Source organism: Leiobunum rupestre, chromosome 1, assembly GCF_980474605.1.
Source record: "Leiobunum rupestre chromosome 1, qqLeiRupe1.1.hap1, whole genome shotgun sequence".
In the NCBI taxonomy this organism is placed as follows: Eukaryota; Metazoa; Arthropoda; class Arachnida; order Opiliones; family Sclerosomatidae; genus Leiobunum; species Leiobunum rupestre.
Window position 1 is genome coordinate 40,277,034 of NC_143384.1, and position 26,195 is coordinate 40,303,228.

Here is a 26,195-nt window from a genome sequence, read left to right on the forward strand (position 1 = left end):
CCAAACAGGGAATAGCTAAAACTTCGCTAGCTCAATTTCAACCCAAAGAGGGAATAGCTATAACTTTGCTAGCTCAATTTCAACCCAAAGAGGGAATAGCTATAACTTCGATAGATCAATTTCAACCCAAAGAGGGAATAGCTATAACTTCCATAGATCAATTTCAACCCAAACAGGGAATAGCTATAACTTCGCTAGATCAATTTCAACCCAAACAGGGAATAGCTAAAACTTCGCTAGCTCAATTTCAACCCAAAGAGGGAATAGCTATAACTTCGCTAGCTCAATTTCAACCCAAAGAGGGAATAGCTATAACTTCGATAGATCAATTTCAACCCAAAGAGGGAATAGCTATAACTTCGATAGATCAATTTCAACCCAAACAGGGAATAGCTATAACTTTGCTATCTCAATATCAACCCAAACAGGGAATAGCTATAACTACACTAGCTCAATTTCATCCCAAACAGGGAATAGCTATAACTTCGCTAGCTCAATATCAACCCAAACAGGGAATAGCTATAACTTCGCTAGCTCAATTTCAACCCAAAGAGGGAATAGCTATAACTTCGATAGATCAATTTCAACCCAAAGAGGGAATAGCTATAACTTCGATAGATCAATATCAACCCAAACAGGGAATAGCTTTAACTTCGCTAAATCAATTTCAACCTAAACAGGGAATAGCTATAACTTCGCTAGCTTAATATCAACCCAAACATGGAATAACTATAACTTCGCTAGCTCAATTTCAACAAAAACAGGGAATAGCTATAACTTCGCTAGATCAATTTCAATCCATACAGGGAATAGCTATAACTTCTATTGATCAATTTCAACCCAAAGAGGGAATAGCTATAACTTCGATAGATCAATTTCAACCCAAACAGGGAATAGCCATAACTTCGCTAGCTCAATATCAACCCAAACAGGGAATAGCTATAACTTCGCTGGATCAATTTCAACCCAAACAGGGAATAGCTATAACTTCGCTAGCTCAATTTCAACCCAAACCGGGAATAGCTATAACTTCGCTAGCTCAATTTCAACCCAAACAGGAAATAGCTATAACTTCGCTAGCTCAATTTCAACCCAAACAGGGAATAGCTATAACTTCGATAGATCAATTTCAACCTAAACAGGGAATAGCTATAACTTCGCTAGATCAATTTCAACCCAAACAGGGAATAGCTAAAACTTCGCTAGCTCAATTTCAACCCAAAGAGGGAATAGCTATAACTTCGCTAGCTTAATTTCAACCCAAAGAGGGAATAGCTATAACTTCGATAGATCAATTTCAACCCAAAGAGGGAATAGCTATAACTTCGATAGATCAATTTCAACCCAAACAGGGAATAGCTATAACTTTGCTATCTCAATATCAACCCAAACAGGGAATAGCTATAACTACACTAGCTCAATTTCATCCCAAACAGGAAATAGCTATAACTTCGCTAGCTCAATATCAACCCAAACAGGGAATAGCTATAACTTCGCTAGTTCAATTTCAACTAAAACAGGGAAATAGCTATAACTTCGCTAAATTAATTTCAACCCAAACATGGAATAGCTAGAACTTCGCGAGCTTAATTTCAACCCAAACAGGGAATAGCTATATCTTCGATAGATCAATTTCAACCCAAACAGGGAATAGCTATAACTACGATAGATCAATTTCAACTCAAACAGGGAATAGCTATAACTTCGCTCAATCAATTACAACCCAAACAGGGAATAGCTATAACTTCGCTAGCTCAATTTCAACCCAAAGAAGGAATAGCTATAACTTCGATAGATCAATTTCAACCCAAAGAGGGAATAGCTATAACTTTGATAGATCAATATCAACCCAAACAGGGAATAGCTATAACATTGCTATCTCAATATCAACCCAAACAGGGAATAGCTATAACTACACTAGCTCAATTTCATCCCAAACAGGGAATAGCTATAACTTCGCTAGCTCAATATCAACCCAAACAGGGAATAGCTATAACTTCGCTAGTTCAATTTCAACTAAAACAGGGAAATAGCTATAACTTCGCTAAATTAATTTCAACCCAAACATGGAATAGCTAGAAATTCGCGAGCTTAATTTCAACCCAAACAGGGAATAGCTATATCTTCGATAGATCAATTTCAACCCAAACAGGGAATAGCTAAAACTTCGCTAGCTCAATTTCAACCCAAACAGGGAATAGCTATAACTTCGCTAGATCAATTTCAACCCAAACAGGGAATAGCTAAAACTTCGCTAGCTCAATTTCAACCCAAAGAGGGAATAGCTATAACTTTGCTAGCTCAATTTCAACCCAAAGAGGGAATAGCTATAACTTCCATAGATCAATTTCAACCCAAACAGGGAATAGCTATAACTTCGCTAGATCAATTTCAACCCAAACAGGGAATAGCTAAAACTTCGCTAGCTCAATTTCAACCCAAAGAGGGAATAGCTATAACTTCGCTAGCTCAATTTCAACCCAAAGAGGGAATAGCTATAACTTCGATAGATCAATTTCAACCCAAAGAGGGAATAGCTATAACTTCGATAGATCAATTTCAACCCAAACAGGGAATAGCTATAACTTTGCTATCTCAATATCAACCCAAACAGGGAATAGCTATAACTACACTAGGTCAATATCAACCCAAACAGGGAATAGCTATAACTTCGCTAATTCAATTTCAACTAAAACAGGGAAATAGCTATAACTTCGCTAAATTAATTTCAACCCAAACATGGAATAGCTAGAAATTCGCGAGCTCAATTTCAACCCAAACAGGGAATAGCTATAACTTCGATAGATCAATTTCAACCCAAACAGGGAATAGCTATAACTTCGCTAGATCAATTTCAACCCAAACAGGGAATAGCTAAAACTTCGCTAGCTCAATTTCAACCCAAAGAGGGAATAGCTATAACTTTGCTAGCTCAATTTCAACCCAAAGAGGGAATAGCTATAACTTCGATAGATCAATTTCAACCCAAAGAGGGAATAGCTATAACTTCCATAGATCAATTTCAACCCAAACAGGGAATAGCTATAACTTCGCTAGATCAATTTCAACCCAAACAGGGAATAGCTAAAACTTCGCTAGCTCAATTTCAACCCAAAGAGGGAATAGCTATAACTTCGCTAGCTCAATTTCAACCCAAAGAGGGAATAGCTATAACTTCGAAAGATCAATTTCAACCCAAAGAGGGAATAGCTATAACTTCGATAGATCAATTTCAACCCAAACAGGGAATAGCTATAACTTCGATAGATCAATTTCAACCCAAACAGGGAATAGCTATAACTTCGCTAGATCAATTTCAACCCAAACAGGGAATAGCTAAAACTTCGCTAGCTCAATTTCAACCCAAAGAGGGAATAGCTATAACTTTGCTAGCTCAATTTCAACCCAAAGAGGGAATAGCTATAACTTCGATAGATCAATTTCAACCCAAAGAGGGAATAGCTATAACTTCCATAGATCAATTTCAACCCAAACAGGGAATAGCTATAACTTCGCTAGATCAATTTCAACCCAAACAGGGAATAGCTAAAACTTCGCTAGCTCAATTTCAACCCAAAGAGGGAATAGCTATAACTTCGCTAGCTCAATTTCAACCCAAAGAGGGAATAGCTATAACTTCGAAAGATCAATTTCAACCCAAAGAGGGAATAGCTATAACTTCGATAGATCAATTTCAACCCAAACAGGGAATAGCTATAACTTTGCTATCTCAATATCAACCCAAACAGGGAATAGCTATAACTACACTAGCTCAATTTCATCCCAAACAGGGAATAGCTATAACTTCGCTAGCTCAATATCAACCCAAACAGGGAATAGCTATAACTTCGCTAGCTCAATTTCAACCCAAAGAGGGAATAGCTATAACTTCGATAGATCAATTTCAACCCAAAGAGGGAATAGCTATAACTTCGATAGATCAATATCAACCCAAACAGGGAATAGCTTTAACTTCGCTAAATCAATTTCAACCTAAACAGGGAATAGCTATAACTTCGCTAGCTTAATATCAACCCAAACATGGAATAACTATAACTTCGCTAGCTCAATTTCAACAAAAACAGGGAATAGCTATAACTTCGCTAGATCAATTTCAATCCATACAGGGAATAGCTATAACTTCTATTGATCAATTTCAACCCAAAGAGGGAATAGCTATAACTTCGATAGATCAATTTCAACCCAAACAGGGAATAGCCATAACTTCGCTAGCTCAATATCAACCCAAACAGGGAATAGCTATAACTTGGCTGGATCAATTTCAACCCAAACAGGGAATAGCTATAACTTCGCTAGCTCAATTTCAACCCAAACAGGGAATAGCTATAACTTCGCTAGCTCAATTTCAACCCAAACAGGAAATAGCTATAACTTCGCTAGCTCAATTTCAACCCAAACAGGGAATAGCTATAACTTCGATAGATCAATTTCAACCTAAACAGGGAATAGCTATAACTTCGCTCAATCAATTACAACCCAAACAGGGAATAGCTATAACTTCGCTAGCTCAATTTCAACCCAAAGAAGGAATAGCTATAACTTCGATAGATCAATTTCAACCCAAAGAGGGAATAGCTATAACTTTGATAGATCAATATCAACCCAAACAGGGAATAGCTATAACATTGCTATCTCAATATCAACCCAAACAGGGAATAGCTATAACTACACTAGCTCAATTTCATCCCAAACAGGGAATAGCTATAACTTCGCTAGCTCAATATCAACCCAAACAGGGAATAGCTATAACTTCGCTAGTTCAATTTCAACTAAAACAGGGAAATAGCTATAACTTCGCTAAATTAATTTCAACCCAAACATGGAATAGCTAGAAATTCGCGAGCTTAATTTCAACCCAAACAGGGAATAGCTATATCTTCGATAGATCAATTTCAACCCAAACAGGGAATAGCTAAAACTTCGCTAGCTCAATTTCAACCCAAACAGGGAATAGCTATAACTTCGCTAGATCAATTTCAACCCAAACAGGGAATAGCTAAAACTTCGCTAGCTCAATTTCAACCCAAAGAGGGAATAGCTATAACTTTGCTAGCTCAATTTCAACCCAAAGAGGGAATAGCTATAACTTCCATAGATCAATTTCAACCCAAACAGGGAATAGCTATAACTTCGCTAGATCAATTTCAACCCAAACAGGGAATAGCTAAAACTTCGCTAGCTCAATTTCAACCCAAAGAGGGAATAGCTATAACTTCGCTAGCTCAATTTCAACCCAAAGAGGGAATAGCTATAACTTCGATAGATCAATTTCAACCCAAAGAGGGAATAGCTATAACTTCGATAGATCAATTTCAACCCAAACAGGGAATAGCTATAACTTTGCTATCTCAATATCAACCCAAACAGGGAATAGCTATAACTACACTAGGTCAATATCAACCCAAACAGGGAATAGCTATAACTTCGCTAATTCAATTTCAACTAAAACAGGGAAATAGCTATAACTTCGCTAAATTAATTTCAACCCAAACATGGAATAGCTAGAAATTCGCGAGCTCAATTTCAACCCAAACAGGGAATAGCTATAACTTCGATAGATCAATTTCAACCCAAACAGGGAATAGCTATAACTTCGCTAGATCAATTTCAACCCAAACAGGGAATAGCTAAAACTTCGCTAGCTCAATTTCAACCCAAAGAGGGAATAGCTATAACTTTGCTAGCTCAATTTCAACCCAAAGAGGGAATAGCTATAACTTCGATAGATCAATTTCAACCCAAAGAGGGAATAGCTATAACTTCCATAGATCAATTTCAACCCAAACAGGGAATAGCTATAACTTCGCTAGATCAATTTCAACCCAAACAGGGAATAGCTAAAACTTCGCTAGCTCAATTTCAACCCAAAGAGGGAATAGCTATAACTTCGCTAGCTCAATTTCAACCCAAAGAGGGAATAGCTATAACTTCGAAAGATCAATTTCAACCCAAAGAGGGAATAGCTATAACTTCGATAGATCAATTTCAACCCAAACAGGGAATAGCTATAACTTCGATAGATCAATTTCAACCCAAACAGGGAATAGCTATAACTTCGCTAGATCAATTTCAACCCAAACAGGGAATAGCTAAAACTTCGCTAGCTCAATTTCAACCCAAAGAGGGAATAGCTATAACTTTGCTAGCTCAATTTCAACCCAAAGAGGGAATAGCTATAACTTCGATAGATCAATTTCAACCCAAAGAGGGAATAGCTATAACTTCCATAGATCAATTTCAACCCAAACAGGGAATAGCTATAACTTCGCTAGATCAATTTCAACCCAAACAGGGAATAGCTAAAACTTCGCTAGCTCAATTTCAACCCAAAGAGGGAATAGCTATAACTTCGCTAGCTCAATTTCAACCCAAAGAGGGAATAGCTATAACTTCGAAAGATCAATTTCAACCCAAAGAGGGAATAGCTATAACTTCGATAGATCAATTTCAACCCAAACAGGGAATAGCTATAACTTTGCTATCTCAATATCAACCCAAACAGGGAATAGCTATAACTACACTAGCTCAATTTCATCCCAAACAGGGAATAGCTATAACTTCGCTAGCTCAATATCAACCCAAACAGGGAATAGCTATAACTTCGCTAGCTCAATTTCAACCCAAAGAGGGAATAGCTATAACTTCGATAGATCAATTTCAACCCAAAGAGGGAATAGCTATAACTTCGATAGATCAATATCAACCCAAACAGGGAATAGCTTTAACTTCGCTAAATCAATTTCAACCTAAACAGGGAATAGCTATAACTTCGCTAGCTTAATATCAACCCAAACATGGAATAACTATAACTTCGCTAGCTCAATTTCAACAAAAACAGGGAATAGCTATAACTTCGCTAGATCAATTTCAATCCATACAGGGAATAGCTATAACTTCTATTGATCAATTTCAACCCAAAGAGGGAATAGCTATAACTTCGATAGATCAATTTCAACCCAAACAGGGAATAGCCATAACTTCGCTAGCTCAATATCAACCCAAACAGGGAATAGCTATAACTTGGCTGGATCAATTTCAACCCAAACAGGGAATAGCTATAACTTCGCTAGCTCAATTTCAACCCAAACAGGGAATAGCTATAACTTCGCTAGCTCAATTTCAACCCAAACAGGAAATAGCTATAACTTCGCTAGCTCAATTTCAACCCAAACAGGGAATAGCTATAACTTCGATAGATCAATTTCAACCTAAACAGGGAATAGCTATAACTTCGCTAGATCAATTTCAACCCAAACAGGGAATAGCTAAAACTTCGCTAGCTCAATTTCAACCCAAAGAGGGAATAGCTATAACTTCGCTAGCTTAATTTCAACCCAAAGAGGGAATAGCTATAACTTCGATAGATCAATTTCAACCCAAAGAGGGAATAGCTATAACTTCGATAGATCAATTTCAACCCAAACAGGGAATAGCTATAACTTTGCTATCTCAATATCAACCCAAACAGGGAATAGTTATAACTACACTAGCTCAATTTCATCCCAAACAGGAAATAGCTATAACTTCGCTAGCTCAATATCAACCCAAACAGGGAATAGCTATAACTTCGCTAGTTCAATTTCAACTAAAACAGGGAAATAGCTATAACTTCGCTAAATTAATTTCAACCCAAACATGGAATAGCTAGAACTTCGCGAGCTTAATTTCAACCCAAACATGGAATAGCTATATCTTCGATAGATCAATTTCAACCCAAACAGGGAATAGCTATAACTAGGATAGATCAATTTCAACTCAAACAGGGAATAGCTATAACTTCGCTCAATCAATTTCAACCCAAAGAAGGAATAGCTATAACTTCGATAGATCAATTTCAACCCAAAGAGGGAATAGCTATAACTTCGATAGATCAATATAAACCCAAACAGGGAATAGCTATAACTTTGCTATCTCAATATCAACCCAAACAGGGAATAGCTATAACTACACTAGCTCAATTTCATCCCAAACAGGGAATAGCTATAACTTCGCTAGCTCAATATCAACCCAAACAGGGAATAGCTATAACTTCGCTAGTTCAATTTCAACTAAAACAGGGAAATAGCTATAACTTCGCTAAATTAATTTCAACCCAAACATGGAATAGCTAGAAATTCGCGAGCTTAATTTCAACCCAAACAGGGAATAGCTATATCTTCGATAGATCAATTTCAACCCAAACAGGGAATAGCTAAAACTTCGCTAGCTCAATTTCAACCCAAACAGGGAATAGCTATAACTTCGATAGATCAATTTCAACCCAAACAGGGAATAGCTATAACTTCGCTAGATCAATTTCAACCCAAACAGGGAATAGCTAAAACTTCGCTAGCTCAATTTCAACCCAAAGAGGGAATAGCTATAACTTTGCTAGCTCAATTTCAACCCAAAGAGGGAATAGCTATAACTTCGATAGATCAATTTCAACCCAAAGAGGGAATAGCTATAACTTCCATAGATCAATTTCAACCCAAACAGGGAATAGCTATAACTTCGCTAGATCAATTTCAACCCAAACAGGGAATAGCTAAAACTTCGCTAGCTCAATTTCAACCCAAAGAGGGAATAGCTATAACTTCGCTAGCTCAATTTCAACCCAAAGAGGGAATAGCTATAACTTCGATAGATCAATTTCAACCCAAAGAGGGAATAGCTATAACTTCGATAGATCAATTTCAACCCAAACAGGGAATAGCTATAACTTTGCTATCTCAATATCAACCCAAACAGGGAATAGCTATAACTACACTAGCTCAATTTCATCCCAAACAGGGAATAGCTATAACTTCGCTAGCTCAATATCAACCCAAACAGGGAATAGCTATAACTTCGCTAATTCAATTTCAACTAAAACAGGGAAATAGCTATAACTTCGCTAAATTAATTTCAACCCAAACATGGAATAGCTAGAACTTCGCGAGCTTAATTTCAACCCAAACAGGGAATAGCTATATCTTCGATAGATCAATTTCAACCCAAACAGGGAAAAGCTATAACTACGATAGATCAATTTCAACTCAAACAGGGAATAGCTATAACTTCGCTCAATCAATTACAACCCAAACAGGGAATAGCTATAACTTCGCTAGCTCAATTTCAACCCAAAGAGGGAATAGCTATAACTTCGATAGATCAATTTCAACCCAAAGAGGGAATAGCTATAACTTCGATAGATCAATATCAACCCAAACAGGGAATAGCTATAACTTTTCTATCTCAATATCAACCCAAACAGGGAATAGCTATAACTACACTAGCTCAATTTCATCCCAAACAGGGAATAGCTATAACTTCGCTAGCTCAATATCAACCCAAACAGGGAATAGCTATAACTTCGCTAGTTCAATTTCAACTAAAACAGGGAAATAGCTATAACTTCGCTAAATTAATTTCAACCCAAACATGGAATAGCTAGAACTTCGCGAGCTTAATTTCATCCCAAACAGGGAATAGCTATAACTTCGATAGATCAATTTCAACCCAAACAGGGAATAGCTAAAACTTCGCTAGCTCAATTTCAACCCAAACAGGGAATAGCTATAACTTCGATAGATCAATTTCAACCCAAACAGGGAATAGCTATAACTTCGCTAGATCAATTTCAACCCAAACAGGGAATAGCTAAAACTTCGCTAGCTCAATTTCAACCCAAAGAGGGAATAGCTATAACTTCGCTAGCTCAATTTCAACCCAAAGAGGGAATAGCTATAACTTCGATAGATCAATTTCAACCCAAAGAGGGAATAGCTATAACTTTTCTATCTCAATATCAACCCAAACAGGGAATAGCTATAACTACACTAGCTCAATTTCATCCCAAACAGGGAATAGCTATAACTTCGCTAGCTCAATATCAACCCAAACAGGGAATAGCTATAACTTCGCTAGTTCAATTTCAACTAAAACAGGGAAATAGCTATAACTTCGCTAAATTAATTTCAACCCAAACATGGAATAGCTAGAAATTCGCGAGCTTAATTTCAACCCAAACAGGGAATAGCTATATCTTCGATAGATCAATTTCAACCCAAACAGGGAATAGCTAAAACTTCGCTAGCTCAATTTCAACCCAAACAGGGAATAGCTATAACTTCGATAGATCAATTTCAACCCAAACAGGGAATAGCTATAACTTCGCTAGATCAATTTCAACCCAAACAGGGAATAGCTAAAACTTCGCTAGCTCAATTTCAACCCAAAGAGGGAATAGCTATAACTTTGCTAGCTTAATTTCAACCCAAAGAGGGAATAGCTATAACTTCGATAGATCAATTTCAACCCAAAGAGGGAATAGCTATAACTTCCATAGATCAATTTCAACCCAAACAGGGAATAGCTATAACTTCGCTAGATCAATTTCAACCCAAACAGGGAATAGCTAAAACTTCGCTAGCTCAATTTCAACCCAAAGAGGGAATAGCTATAACTTCGCTAGCTCAATTTCAACCCAAAGAGGGAATAGCTATAACTTCGATAGATCAATTTCAACCCAAAGAGGGAATAGCTATAACTTCGATAGATCAATTTCAACCCAAACAGGGAATAGCTATAACTTCGATAGATCAATATCAACCCAAACAGGGAATAGCTATAACTTTTCTATCTCAATATCAACCCAAACAGGGAATAGCTATAACTACACTAGCTCAATTTCATCCCAAACAGGGAATAGCTATAACTTCGCTAGCTCAATATCAACCCAAACAGGGAATAGCTATAACTTCGCTAGTTCAATTTCAACTAAAACAGGGAAATAGCTATAACTTCGCTAAATTAATTTCAACCCAAACAAGGAATAGCTAGAACTTCGCGAGCTTAATTTCATCCCAAACAGGGAATAGCTATAACTTCGATAGATCAATTTCAACCCAAACAGGGAATAGCTAAAACTTCGCTAGCTCAATTTCAACCCAAACAGGGAATAGCTATAACTTCGATAGATCAATTTCAACCCAAACAGGGAATAGCTATAACTTCGCTAGATCAATTTCAACCCAAACAGGGAATAGCTAAAACTTCGCTAGCTCAATTTCAACCCAAAGAGGGAATAGCTATAACTTCGCTAGCTCAATTTCAACCCAAAGAGGGAATAGCTATAACTTCGATAGATCAATTTCAACCCAAAGAGGGAATAGCTATAACTTTTCTATCTCAATATCAACCCAAACAGGGAATAGCTATAACTACACTAGCTCAATTTCATCCCAAACAGGGAATAGCTATAACTTCGCTAGCTCAATATCAACCCAAACAGGGAATAGCTATAACTTCGCTAGTTCAATTTCAACTAAAACAGGGAAATAGCTATAACTTCGCTAAATTAATTTCAACCCAAACATGGAATAGCTAGAAATTCGCGAGCTTAATTTCAACCCAAACAGGGAATAGCTATATCTTCGATAGATCAATTTCAACCCAAACAGGGAATAGCTAAAACTTCGCTAGCTCAATTTCAACCCAAACAGGGAATAGCTATAACTTCGATAGATCAATTTCAACCCAAACAGGGAATAGCTATAACTTCGCTAGATCAATTTCAACCCAAACAGGGAATAGCTAAAACTTCGCTAGCTCAATTTCAACCCAAAGAGGGAATAGCTATAACTTTGCTAGCTTAATTTCAACCCAAAGAGGGAATAGCTATAACTTCGATAGATCAATTTCAACCCAAAGAGGGAATAGCTATAACTTCCATAGATCAATTTCAACCCAAACAGGGAATAGCTATAACTTCGCTAGATCAATTTCAACCCAAACAGGGAATAGCTAAAACTTCGCTAGCTCAATTTCAACCCAAAGAGGGAATAGCTATAACTTCGCTAGCTCAATTTCAACCCAAAGAGGGAATAGCTATAACTTCGATAGATCAATTTCAACCCAAAGAGGGAATAGCTATAACTTCGATAGATCAATTTCAACCCAAACAGGGAATAGCTATAACTTTGCTATCTCAATATCAACCCAAACAGGGAATAGCTATAACTACACTAGCTCAATTTCATCCCAAACAGGGAATAGCTATAACTTCGCTAGCTCAATATCAACCCAAACAGGGAATAGCTATAACTTCGCTAGCTCAATTTCAACCCAAAGAGGGAATAGCTATAACTTCGATAGATCAATTTCAACCCAAAGAGGGAATAGCTATAACTTCGATAGATCAATATCAACCCAAACAGGGAATAGCTTTAACTTCGCTAAATCAATTTCAACCTAAACAGGGAATAGCTATAACTTCGCTAGCTTAATATCAACCCAAACTTGGAATAACTATAACTTCGCTAGCTCAATTTCAACAAAAACAGGGAATAGCTATAACTTCGCTAGATCAATTTCAATCCATACAGGGAATAGCTATAACTTCTATTGATCAATTTCAACCCAAAGAGGGAATAGCTATAACTTCGATAGATCAATTTCAACCCAAACAGGGAATAGCCATAACTTCGCTAGCTCAATATCAACCCAAACAGGGAATAGCTATAACTTCGCTGGATCAATTTCAACCCAAACAGGGAATAGCTATAACTTCGCTAGCTCAATTTCAACCCAAACAGGGAATAGCTATAACTTCGCTAGCTCAATTTCAACCCAAACAGGAAATAGCTATAACTTCGCTAGCTCAATTTCAACCCAAACAGGGAATAGCTATAACTTCGATAGATCAATTTCAACCTAAACAGGGAATAGCTATAACTTCGCTAGATCAATTTCAACCCAAACAGGGAATAGCTAAAACTTCGCTAGCTCAATTTCAACCCAAAGAGGGAATAGCTATAACTTCGCTAGCTTAATTTCAACCCAAAGAGGGAATAGCTATAACTTCGATAGATCAATTTCAACCCAAAGAGGGAATAGCTATAACTTCGATAGATCAATTTCAACCCAAACAGGGAATAGCTATAACTTTGCTATCTCAATATCAACCCAAACAGGGAATAGTTATAACTACACTAGCTCAATTTCATCCCAAACAGGAAATAGCTATAAATTCGCTAGCTCAATATCAACCCAAACAGGGAATAGCTATAACTTCGCTAGTTCAATTTCAACTAAAACAGGGAAATAGCTATAACTTCGCTAAATTAATTTCAACCCAAACATGGAATAGCTAGAACTTCGCGAGCTTAGTTTCAACCCAAACAGGGAATAGCTATATCTTCGATAGATCAATTTCAACCCAAACAGGGAATAGCTATAACTACGATAGATCAATTTCAACTCAAACAGGGAATAGCTATAACTTCGCTCAATCAATTTCAACCCAAAGAAGGAATAGCTATAACTTCGATAGATCAATTTCAACCCAAAGAGGGAATAGCTATAACTTCGATAGATCAATATCAACCCAAACAGGGAATAGCTATAACTTTGCTATCTCAATATCAACCCAAACAGGGAATAGCTATAACTACACTAGCTCAATTTCATCCCAAACAGGGAATAGCTATAACTTCGCTAGCTCAATATCAACCCAAACAGGGAATAGCTATAACTTCGCTAGTTCAATTTCAACTAAAACAGGGAAATAGCTATAACTTCGCTAAATTAATTTCAACCCAAACATGGAATAGCTAGAAATTCGCGAGCTTAATTTCAACCCAAACAGGGAATAGCTATATCTTCGATAGATCAATTTCAACCCAAACAGGGAATAGCTAAAACTTCGCTAGCTCAATTTCAACCCAAACAGGGAATAGCTATAACTTCGATAGATCAATTTCAACCCAAACAGGGAATAGCTATAACTTCGCTAGATCAATTTCAACCCAAACAGGGAATAGCTAAAACTTCGCTAGCTCAATTTCAACCCAAAGAGGGAATAGCTATAACTTTGCTAGCTCAATTTCAACCCAAAGAGGGAATAGCTATAACTTCGATAGATCAATTTCAACCCAAAGAGGGAATAGCTATAACTTCCATAGATCAATTTCAACCCAAACAGGGAATAGCTATAACTTCGCTAGATCAATTTCAACCCAAACAGGGAATAGCTAAAACTTCGCTAGCTCAATTTCAACCCAAAGAGGGAATAGCTATAACTTCGCTAGCTCAATTTCAACCCAAAGAGGGAATAGCTATAACTTCGATAGATCAATTTCAACCCAAAGAGGGAATAGCTATAACTTCGATAGATCAATTTCAACCCAAACAGGGAATAGCTATAACTTTGCTATCTCAATATCAACCCAAACAGGGAATAGCTATAACTACACTAGCTCAATTTCATCCCAAACAGGGAATAGCTATAACTTCGCTAGCTCAATATCAACCCAAACAGGGAATAGCTATAACTTCGCTAATTCAATTTCAACTAAAACAGGGAAATAGCTATAACTTCGCTAAATTAATTTCAACCCAAACATGGAATAGCTAGAACTTCGCGAGCTTAATTTCAACCCAAACAGGGAATAGCTATATCTTCGATAGATCAATTTCAACACAAACAGGGAATAGCTATAACTACGATAGATCAATTTCAACTCAAACAGGGAATAGCTATAACTTCGCTCAATCAATTACAACCCAAACAGGGAATAGCTATAACTTCGCTAGCTCAATTTCAACCCAAAGAGGGAATAGCTATAACTTCGGTAGATCAATTTCAACCCAAAGAGGGAATAGCTATAACTTCGATAGATCAATATCAACCCAAACAGGGAATAGCTATAACTTTTCTATCTCAATATCAACCCAAACAGGGAATAGCTATAACTACACTAGCTCAATTTCATCCCAAACAGGGAATAGCTATAACTTCGCTAGCTCAATATCAACCCAAACAGGGAATAGCTATAACTTCGCTAGTTCAATTTGAACTAAAACAGGGAAATAGCTATAACTTCGCTAAATTAATTTCAACCCAAACATGGAATAGCTAGAACTTCGCGAGCTTAATTTCATCCCAAACAGGGAATAGCTATAACTTCGATAGATCAATTTCAACCCAAACAGGGAATAGCTAAAACTTCGCTAGCTCAATTTCAACCCAAACAGGGAATAGCTATAACTTCGATAGATCAATTTCAACCCAAACAGGGAATAGCTATAACTTCGCTAGATCAATTTCAACCCAAACAGGGAATAGCTAAAACTTCGCTAGCTCAATTTCAACCCAAAGAGGGAATAGCTATAACTTCGCTAGCTCAATTTCAACCCAAAGAGGAAATAGCTATAACTTCGAAAGATCAATTTCAACCCAAAAACGGAATAGCTATAACTTCGATAGATCAATTTCAACCCAAACAGGGAATAGCTATAACTTTGCTATCTCAATATCAACCCAAACAGGGAATAGCTATAACTACACTAGCTCAATTTCATCCCAAACAGGGAATAGCTATAACTTCGCTAGCTCAATATCAACCCAAACAGGGAATAGCTATAACTTCGCTAGTTCAATTTCAACTAAAACAGGGAAATAGCTATAACTTCGCTAAATTAATTTCAACCCAAACATGGAATAGCTAGAACTTCGCGAGCTTAATTTCAACCAAAACAGGGAATAGCTATATCTTCGATAGATCAATTTCAACCCAAACAGGGAATAGCTATAACTACGATAGATCAATTTCAACTCAAACAGGGAATAGCTATAACTTCGCTCAATCAATTACAACCCAAACAGGGAATATCTATAACTTCGCTAGCTCAATATCAACCCAAACAGGGAATAGCTACAACTTCGCTAGCTTAATATCAACCCAAACAGGGAATAGCTATAACTTCGCTAGCTCAATTTCAACCCAAACAGGGAATAACTATAACTTCGATAGATCAATTCAACCCAAACATGGAATAGCTATAACTTCGCTAGATCAATTTCAACCCAAACAGGGAATAGCTAAAACTTCGCTAGCTCAATTTCAACCCAAAGAGGGAATAGCTATAACTTCGATAGATCAATTTTAACCCAAAGAGGGAATAGCTATAACTTCTATAGATCAATTTCAACCCAAACAGGGAATAGCTATAACTTTGCTATCTCAATATCAACCCAAACAGGGAATAGCTATAACTACACTAGCTCAATTTCATCCCAAACAGGGAATAGCTATAACTTCGATAGATCAATTTTAACCCAAACAGGGAATAGCTATAACTTCGCTAGCTCAATATCATCCAAACAGGGAATAGCTATAACTTCGATAGATCAATTTTAACCCAAAGAGGGAATAGCTATAACTTCGATAGATCAATTTCAACCCAAACAGGGAATAGCTATAACTTTGCTATCTCAATATCAATCCAAACAGGGAATAGCTATAACTACACTAGCTCAATTTCATCCCAAACAGGGAATAGCTATAACTTCGATAGATCAATTTCAACCCAAACAGGGAATAGCTATAACTTCGCTAGCTCAATATCAACCCAAACAGGGAAAAGCTATAATTTCGCTAGCTCAATTTCAACCCAAACAGGGAATAGCTATAACTTCGATAGATCAATTTCAACCCAAACAGGGAATAGCTATAACTTCGCTAGATCAATTTCAACCCAAACAGAGAATAGCTAAAACTTCGCTAGCTCAATTTCAACCCAAAGAGGGATTAGCTATAACTTCGATAGATCAATTTCAACCCAAAGAGGGAATAGCTATAACTTCGATAGATCAATTTCAACCCAAACAGGGAATAGCTATAACTTCGCTAGATCAATTTCAACCCAAACAGGGAATAGCTAAAACTTCGCTAGCTCAATTTCAACCCAAAGAGGGAATAGCTATAACTTCGCTAGATCAATTTCAACCCAAAGAGGAAATAGCTAAAACTTCGAAAGATCAATTTCAACCCAAAGAGGGAATAGCTATAACTTCGATAGATCAATTTCAACCCAAACAGGGAATAGCTATAACTTTGCTATCTCAATATCAACCCAAACAGGGAATAGCTATAACTACACTAGCTCAATTTCATCCCAAACAGGGAATAGCTATAACTTCGCTAGCTCAATATCAACCCAAACAGGGAATAGCTATAACTTCGCTAGTTCAATTTCAACTAAAACAGGGAAATAGCTATAACTTCGCTAAATTAATTTCAACCCAAACAGGGAATAGCTATATCTTCGATAGATCAATTTCAACCCAAACAGGGAATAGCTATAACTACGATAGATCAATTTCAACTCAAACAGGGAATAGCTATAACTTCGCTCAATCAATTACAACCCAAACAGGGAATATCTATAACTTCGCTAGCTCAATATCAACCCAAACAGGGAATAGCTACAACTTCGCTAGCTCAATATCAACCCAAACAGGGAATAGCTATAACTTCGCTAGCTCAATTTCAACCCAAACAGGGAATAACTATAACTTCGATAGATCAATTCAACCCAAACATGGAATAGCTATAACTTCGCTAGATCAATTTCAACCCAAACAGGGAATAGCTAAAACTTCGCTAGCTCAATTTCAACCCAAAGAGGGAATAGCTATAACTTCGATAGATCAATTTTAACCCAAAGAGGGAATAGCTATAACTTCTATAGATCAATTTCAACCCAAACAGGGAATAGCTATAACTTTGCTATCTCAATATCAACCCAAACAGGGAATAGCTATAACTACACTAGCTCAATTTCATCCCAAACAGGGAATAGCTATAACTTCGCTAGCTCAATATCAACCCAAACAGGGAATAGCTATAACTTCGCTAGTTCAATTTCAACTAAAACAGGGAAATAGCTATAACTTCGCTAAATTAATTTCAACCCAAACATGGAATAGCTAGAAATTCGCGAGCTTAATTTCAACCCAAACAGGGAATAGCTATATCTTCGATAGATCAATTTCAACCCAAACAGGGAATAGCTAAAACTTCGCTAGCTCAATTTCAACCCAAACAGGGAATAGCTATAACTTCGATAGATCAATTTCAACCCAAACAGGGAATAGCTATAACTTCGCTAGATCAATTTCAACCCAAACAGGGAATAGCTAAAACTTCGCTAGCTCAATTTCAACCCAAAGAGGGAATAGCTATAACTTTGCTAGCTCAATTTCAACCCAAAGAGGGAATAGCTATAACTTCGATAGATCAATTTCAACCCAAAGAGGGAATAGCTATAACTTCCATAGATCAATTTCAACCCAAACAGGGAATAGCTATAACTTCGCTAGATCAATTTCAACCCAAACAGGGAATAGCTAAAACTTCGCTAGCTCAATTTCAACCCAAAGAGGGAATAGCTATAACTTCGCTAGCTCAATTTCAACCCAAAGAGGGAATAGCTATAACTTCGATAGATCAATTTCAACCCAAAGAGGGAATAGCTATAACTTCGATAGATCAATTTCAACCCAAACAGGGAATAGCTATAACTTTGCTATCTCAATATCAACCCAAACAGGGAATAGCTATAACTACACTAGCTCAATTTCATCCCAAACAGGGAATAGCTATAACTTCGCTAGCTCAATATCAACCCAAACAGGGAATAGCTATAACTTCGCTAATTCAATTTCAACTAAAACAGGGAAATAGCTATAACTTCGCTAAATTAATTTCAACCCAAACATGGAATAGCTAGAACTTCGCGAGCTTAATTTCAACCCAAACAGGGAATAGCTATATCTTCGATAGATCAATTTCAACCCAAACAGGGAATAGCTATAACTACGATAGATCAATTTCAACTCAAACAGGGAATAGCTATAACTTCGCTCAATCAATTACAACCCAAACAGGGAATAGCTATAACTTCGCTAGCTCAATTTCAACCCAAAGAGGGAATAGCTATAACTTCGATAGATCAATTTCAACCCAAAGAGGGAATAGCTATAACTTCGATAGATCAATATCAACCCAAACAGGGAATAGCTATAACTTTGCTATCTCAATATCAACCCAAACAGGGAATAGCTATAACTACACTAGCTCAATTTCATCCCAAACAGGGAATAGCTATAACTTCGCTAGCTCAATATCAACCCAAACAGGGAATAGCTATAACTTCGCTAGTTCAATTTCAACTAAAACAGGGAAATAGCTATAACTTAGCTAAATTAATTTCAACCCAAACATGGAATAGCTAGAACTTCGCGAGCTTAATTTCAACCCAAACAGGGAATAGCTATATCTTCGATAGATCAATTTCAACCCAAACAGGGAATAGCTAAAACTTCGCTAGCTCAATTTCAACCCAAACAGGGAATAGCTATAACTTCGATAGATCAATTTCAACCCAAACAGGGAATAGCTATAACTTCGCTAGATCAATTTCAACCCAAACAGGGAATAGCTAAAACTTCGCTAGCTCAATTTCAACCCAAAGAGGGAATAGCTATAACTTCGCTAGCTCAATTTCAACCCAAAGAGGAAATAGCTATAACTTCGAAAGATCAATTTCAACCCAAAGAGGGAATAGCTATAACTTCGATAGATCAATTTCAACCCAAACAGGGAATAGCTATAACTTTGCTATCTCAATATCAACCCAAACAGGGAATAGCTATAACTTCGCTAGTTCAATTTCAACTAAAACAGGGAAATAGCTATAACTTCGCTAAATTAATTTCAACCCAAACATGGAATAGCTAGAACTTCGCGAGCTTAATTTCAACCCAAACAGGGAATAGCTATATCTTCGATAGATCAATTTCAACCCAAACAGGGAATAGCTATAACTACGATAGATCAATTTCAACTCAAACAGGGAATAGCTATAACTTCGCTCAATCAATTACAACCCAAACAGGAAATATCTATAACTTCGCTAGCTCAATATCAACCCAAACAGGAAATAGCTACAACTTCGCTAGCTCAATATCAACCCAAACAGGGAATAGCTATAACTTCGCTAGCTCAATTTCAACCCAAACAGGGAATAACTATAACTTCGATAGATCAATTCAACCCAAACATGGAATAGCTATAACTTCGCTAGATCAATTTCAACCCAAACAGGGAATAGCTAAAACTTCGCTAGCTCAATTTCAACCCAAAGAGGGAATAGCTATAACTTCGATAGATCAATTTTAACCCAAAGAGGGAATAGCTATAACTTCTATAGAACAATTTCAACCCAAACAGGGAATAGCTATAACTTTGCTATCTCAATATCAACCCAAACAGGGAATAGCTATAACTACACTAGCTCAATTTCATCCCAAACAGGGAATAGCTATAACTTCGATAGATCAATTTTAACCCAAACAGGGAATAGCTATAACTTCGCTAGCTCAATATCATCCAAACAGGGAATAGCTATAACTTCGATAGATCAATTTTAACCCAAAGAGGGAATAGCTATAACTTCGATAGATCAATTTCAACCCAAACAGGGAATAGCTATAACTTTGCTATCTCAATATCAACCCAAACAGGGAATAGCTATAACTACACTAGCTCAATTTCATCCCAAACAGGGAATAGCTATAACTTCGATAGATCAATTTCAACCCAAACAGGGAATAGCTATAACTTCGCTAGCTCAATATCAACCCAAACAGGGAATAGCTATAATTTCGCTAGCTCAATTTCAACCCAAACAGGGAATAGCTATAACTTCGATAGATCAATTTCAACCCAAACAGGGAATAGCTATAACTTCGCTAGATCAATTTCAACCCAAACAGAGAATAGCTAAAACTTCGCTAGCTCAATTTCAACCCAAAGAGGGATTAGCTATAACTTCGATAGATCAATTTCAACCCAAAGAGGGAATAGCTATAACTTCGATAGATCAATTTCAACCCAAACAGGGAATAGCTATAACTTCGCTAGATCAATTTCAACCCAAACAGGGAATAGCTAAAACTTCGCTAGCTCAATTTCAACCCAAAGAGGGAATAGCTATAACTTCGCTAGCTCAATTTCAACCCAAAGAGGAAATAGCTATAACTTCGAAAGATCAATTTCAACCCAAAGAGGGAATAGCTATAACTTCGATAGATCAATTTCAACCCAAACAGGGAATAGCTATAACTTTGCTATCTCAATATCAACCCAAACAGGGAATAGCTATAACTACACTAGCTCAATTTCATCCCAAACAGGGAATAGCTATAACTTCGCTAGCTCAATATCAACCCAAACAGGGAATAGCTATAACTTCGCTAGTTCAATTTCAACTAAAACAGGGAAATAGATATAACTTCGCTAAATTAATTTCAACCCAAACATGGAATAGCTAGAACTTCGCGAGCTTAATTTCAACCCAAACAGGGAATAGCTATATCTTCGATAGATCAATTTCAACCCAAACAGGGAATAGCTATAACTACGATAGATCAATTTCAACTCAAACAGGGAATAGCTATAACTTCGCTCAATCAATTACAACCCAAACAGGGAATATCTATAACTTCGCTAGCTCAATATCAACCCAAACAGGGAATAGCTACAACTTCGCTAGCTCAATATCAACCCAAACAGGGAATAGCTATAACTTCGCTAGCTCAATTTCAACCCAAACAGGGAATAACTATAACTTCGATAGATCAATTCAACCCAACCATGGAATAGCTATAACTTCGCTAGATCAATTTCAACCCAAACAGGGAATAGCTAAAAATTCGCTAGCTCAATTTCAACCCAAAGAGGGAATAGCTATAACTTCGATAGATCAATTTTAACCCAAAGAGGGAATAGCTATAACTTCTATAGATCAATTTCAACCCAAACAGGGAATAGCTAAAACTTTGCTATCTTAATATCAACCCAAACAGGGAATAGCTATAACTACACTAGCTCAATTTCATCCCAAACAGGGAATAGCTATAACTTCGATAGATCAATTTTAACAAAAACAGGGAATAGCTATAACTTTGCTATCTCAATATCAACCCAAAAAGGGAATAGCTATAACTACACTAGCTCAATTTCATCCCAAACAGGGAATAGCTATAACTTCGATAGATCAATTTCAACCCAAACAGGGAATAGCTATAACTTCGCTAGCTCAATATCAACCCAAACAGGGAATAGCTATAACTTCGCTAGTTCAATTTCAACCCAAACAGGGAATAGCTATAACTTCGCTAGATCAATTTCAACCCAAACAGGGAATAGCTAAAACTTCGCTAGCTCAATTTCAACCCAAAGAGGGATTAGCTATAACTTCGATAGATCAATTTCAACCCAAAGAAGGAATAGCTATAACTTCGATAGATCAATTTCAACCCAAACAGGGAATAGCTATAACTTCTATAGATCAATTTCAACCCAAACAGGGAATAGCAATAACTTCGCTAGATCAATTTCAACCCAAACAGGGAATAGCCATAACTTCGCTCGCTCAATATCAACCCAAACAGGGAATAGCTATAACTTCGCTAGATCAATTTCAACCCAAACAGGGAATAGCTTTTACTTCGCTAGCTCAATATCAACCCAAACAGGGAATAGCTATAACTTCGCTAGCTCAAATTCAACCCAAACAGGGAATAGCTATAACTTCGCTAGATCAATTTCAACCCAAACAGGGAATAGCTAAAACTTCGCTAGCTCAATTTCAACCCAAAGAGGGAATAGCTATAACTTCGCTAGCTCAATTTCAACCCAAAGAGGGAATAGCTATAACTTCGATAGATCAATTTCAACCCAAAGAGGGAATAGCTATAACTTCGATAGATCAATTTCAACCCAAACAGGGAATAGCTATAACTTTGCTATCTCAATATCAACCCAAACAGGGAATAGCTATAACTACACTAGCTCAATTTCATCCCAAACAGGGAATAGCTATAACTTCGCTAGCTCAATATCAACCCAAACAGGGAATAGCTATAACTTCGCTAGTTCCATTTCAACTAAAACAGGGAAATAGCTATAACTTCGCTAAATTAATTTCAACCCAAACATGGAATAGCTAGAACTTCGCGAGCTTAATTTCAACCCAAACAGGGAATAGCTATATCTTCGATAGATCAATTTCAACCCAAACAGGGAATAGCTAAAACTTCGCTAGCTCAATTTCAACCCAAACAGGGAATAGCTATAACTTCGATAGATCAATTTCAACCCAAACAGGGAATAGCTATAAGTTCGCTAGATCAATTTCAACCCAAACAGGGAATAGCTAAAACTTCGCTAGCTCAATTTCAACCCAAAGAGGGAATAGCTATAACTTCGCTAGCTCAATTTCAACCCAAAGAGGGAATAGCTATAACTTCGATAGATCAATTTCAACCCAAAGAGGGAATAGCTATAACTTCGATAGATCAATTTCAACCCAAACAGGGAATAGCTATAACTTTGCTATCTCAATATCAACCCAAACAGGGAATAGCTATAACTACACTAGCTCAATTTCATCCCAAACAGGGAATAGCTATAACTTCGCTAGCTCAATATCAACCCAAACAGGGAATAGCTATAACTTCGCTAGTTCAATTTCAACTAAAACAGGGAAATAGCTATAACTTCGCTAAATTAATTTCAACCCAAACATGGAATAGCTAGAACTTCGCGAGCTTAATTTCAACCCAAACAGGGAATAGCTATATCTTCGATAGATCAATTTCAACCCAAACAGGGAATAGCTATAACTACGATAGATAAATTTCAACTCAAACAGGGAATAGCTATAACTTCGCTCAATCAATTACAACCCAAACAGGGAATATCTATAACTTCGCTAGCACAATATCAACCCAAACAGGGAATAGCTACAACTTCGCTAGCTCAATTTCAACCCAAACAGGGAATAACTATAACTTCGATAGATCAATTCAACCCAAACATGGAATAGCTATAACTTCGCTAGATCAATTTCAACCCAAACAGGGAATAGCTAAAACTTTTCTAGCTCAATTTCAACCCAAAGAGGGAATAGCTAAAACTTCGCTAGCTCAATTTCAACCCAAACAGGGAATAGCTATAACTTCGATAGATCAATTTCAACCCAAACAGGGAATAGCTATAACTTCGCTAGATCAATTTCAACCCAAACAGGGAATAGCTAAAACTTCGCTAGCTCAATTTCAACCCAAAGAGGGAATAGCTATAACTTCGCTAGCTCAATTTCAACCCAAAGAGGAAATAGCTATAACTTCGAAAGATCAATTTCAACCCAAAGAGGGAATAGCTATAACTTCGATAGATCAATTTCCACCCAAACAGGGAATAGCTATAACTTTGCTATCTCAATATCAACCCAAACAGGGAATAGCTATAACTACACTAGCTCAATTTCATCCCAAACAGGGAATAGCTATAACTTCGCTAGCTCAATATCAACCCAAACAGGGAATAGCTATAACTTCGCTAGTTCCATTTCAACTAAAACAGGGAAATAGCTATAACTTCGCTAAATTAATTTCAACCCAAACATGGAATAGCTAGAACTTCGCGAGCTTAATTTCAACCCAAACAGGGAATAGCTATATCTTCGATAGATCAATTTCAACCCAAACAGGGAATAGCTAAAACTTCGCTAGCTCAATTTCAACCCAAACAGGGAATAGCTATAACTTCGATAGATCAATTTCAACCCAAACAGGGAATAGCTATAAGTTCGCTAGATCAATTTCAACCCAAACAGGGAATAGCTAAAACTTCGCTAGCTCAATTTCAACCCAAAGAGGGAATAGCTATAACTTCGCTAGCTCAATTTCAACCCAAAGAGGGAATAGCTATAACTTCGATAGATCAATTTCAACCCAAAGAGGGAATAGCTATAACTTCGATAGATCAATTTCAACCCAAACAGGGAATAGCTATAACTTTGCTATCTCAATATCAACCCAAACAGGGAATAGCTATAACTACACTAGCTCAATTTCATCCCAAACAGGGAATAGCTATAACTTCGCTAGCTCAATATCAACCCAAACAGGGAATAGCTATAACTTCGCTAGTTCAATTTCAACTAAAACAGGGAAATAGCTATAACTTCGCTAAATTAATTTCAACCCAAACATGGAATAGCTAGAACTTCGCGAGCTTAATTTCAACCCAAACAGGGAATAGCTATATCTTCGATAGATCAATTTCAACCCAAACAGGGAATAGCTATAACTACGATAGATAAATTTCAACTCAAACAGGGAATAGCTATAACTTCGCTCAATCAATTACAACCCAAACAGGGAATATCTATAACTTCGCTAGCACAATATCAACCCAAACAGGGAATAGCTACAACTTCGCTAGCTCAATTTCAACCCAAACAGGGAATAACTATAACTTCGATAGATCAATTCAACCCAAACATGGAATAGCTATAACTTCGCTAGATCAATTTCAACCCAAACAGGGAATAGCTAAAACTTTTCTAGCTCAATTTCAACCCAAAGAGGGAATAGCTAAAACTTCGCTAGCTCAATTTCAACCCAAACAGGGAATAGCTATAACTTCGATAGATCAATTTCAACCCAAACAGGGAATAGCTATAACTTCGCTAGATCAATTTCAACCCAAACAGGGAATAGCTAAAACTTCGCTAGCTCAATTTCAACCCAAAGAGGGAATAGCTATAACTTCGCTAGCTCAATTTCAACCCAAAGAGGAAATAGCTATAACTTCGAAAGATCAATTTCAACCCAAAGAGGGAATAGCTATAACTTCGATAGATCAATTTCCACCCAAACAGGGAATAGCTATAACTTTGCTATCTCAATATCAACCCAAACAGGGAATAGCTATAACTACACTAGCTCAATTTCATCCCAAACAGGGAATAGCTATAACTTCGCTAGCTCAATATCAACCCAAACAGGGAATAGCTATAACTTCGCTAGTTCAATTTCAACTAAAACAGGGAAATAGCTATAACTTCGCTAAATTAATTCCAACCCAAACATGGAATAGCTAGAACTTCGCGAGCTTAATTTCAACCCAAACAGGGAATAGCTATATCTTCGATAGATCAATTTCAACCCAAACAGGGAATAGCTATAACTACGATAGATCAATTTCAACTCAAACAGGGAATAGCTATAACTTCGCTCAATCAATTACAACCCAAACAGGAAATATCTATAACTTCGCTAGCTCAATATCAACCCAAACAGGGAATAGCTACAACTTCGCTAGCTCAATATCAACCCAAACAGGGAATAGCTATAACTTCGCTAGCTCAATTTCAACCCAAACAGGGAATAGCTATAACTTCGATAGATCAATTTTAACCCAAAGAGGGAATAGCTATAACTTCTATAGATCAATTTCAACCCAAACAGGGAATAGCTATAACTTTGCTATCTCAATATCAACCCAAACAGG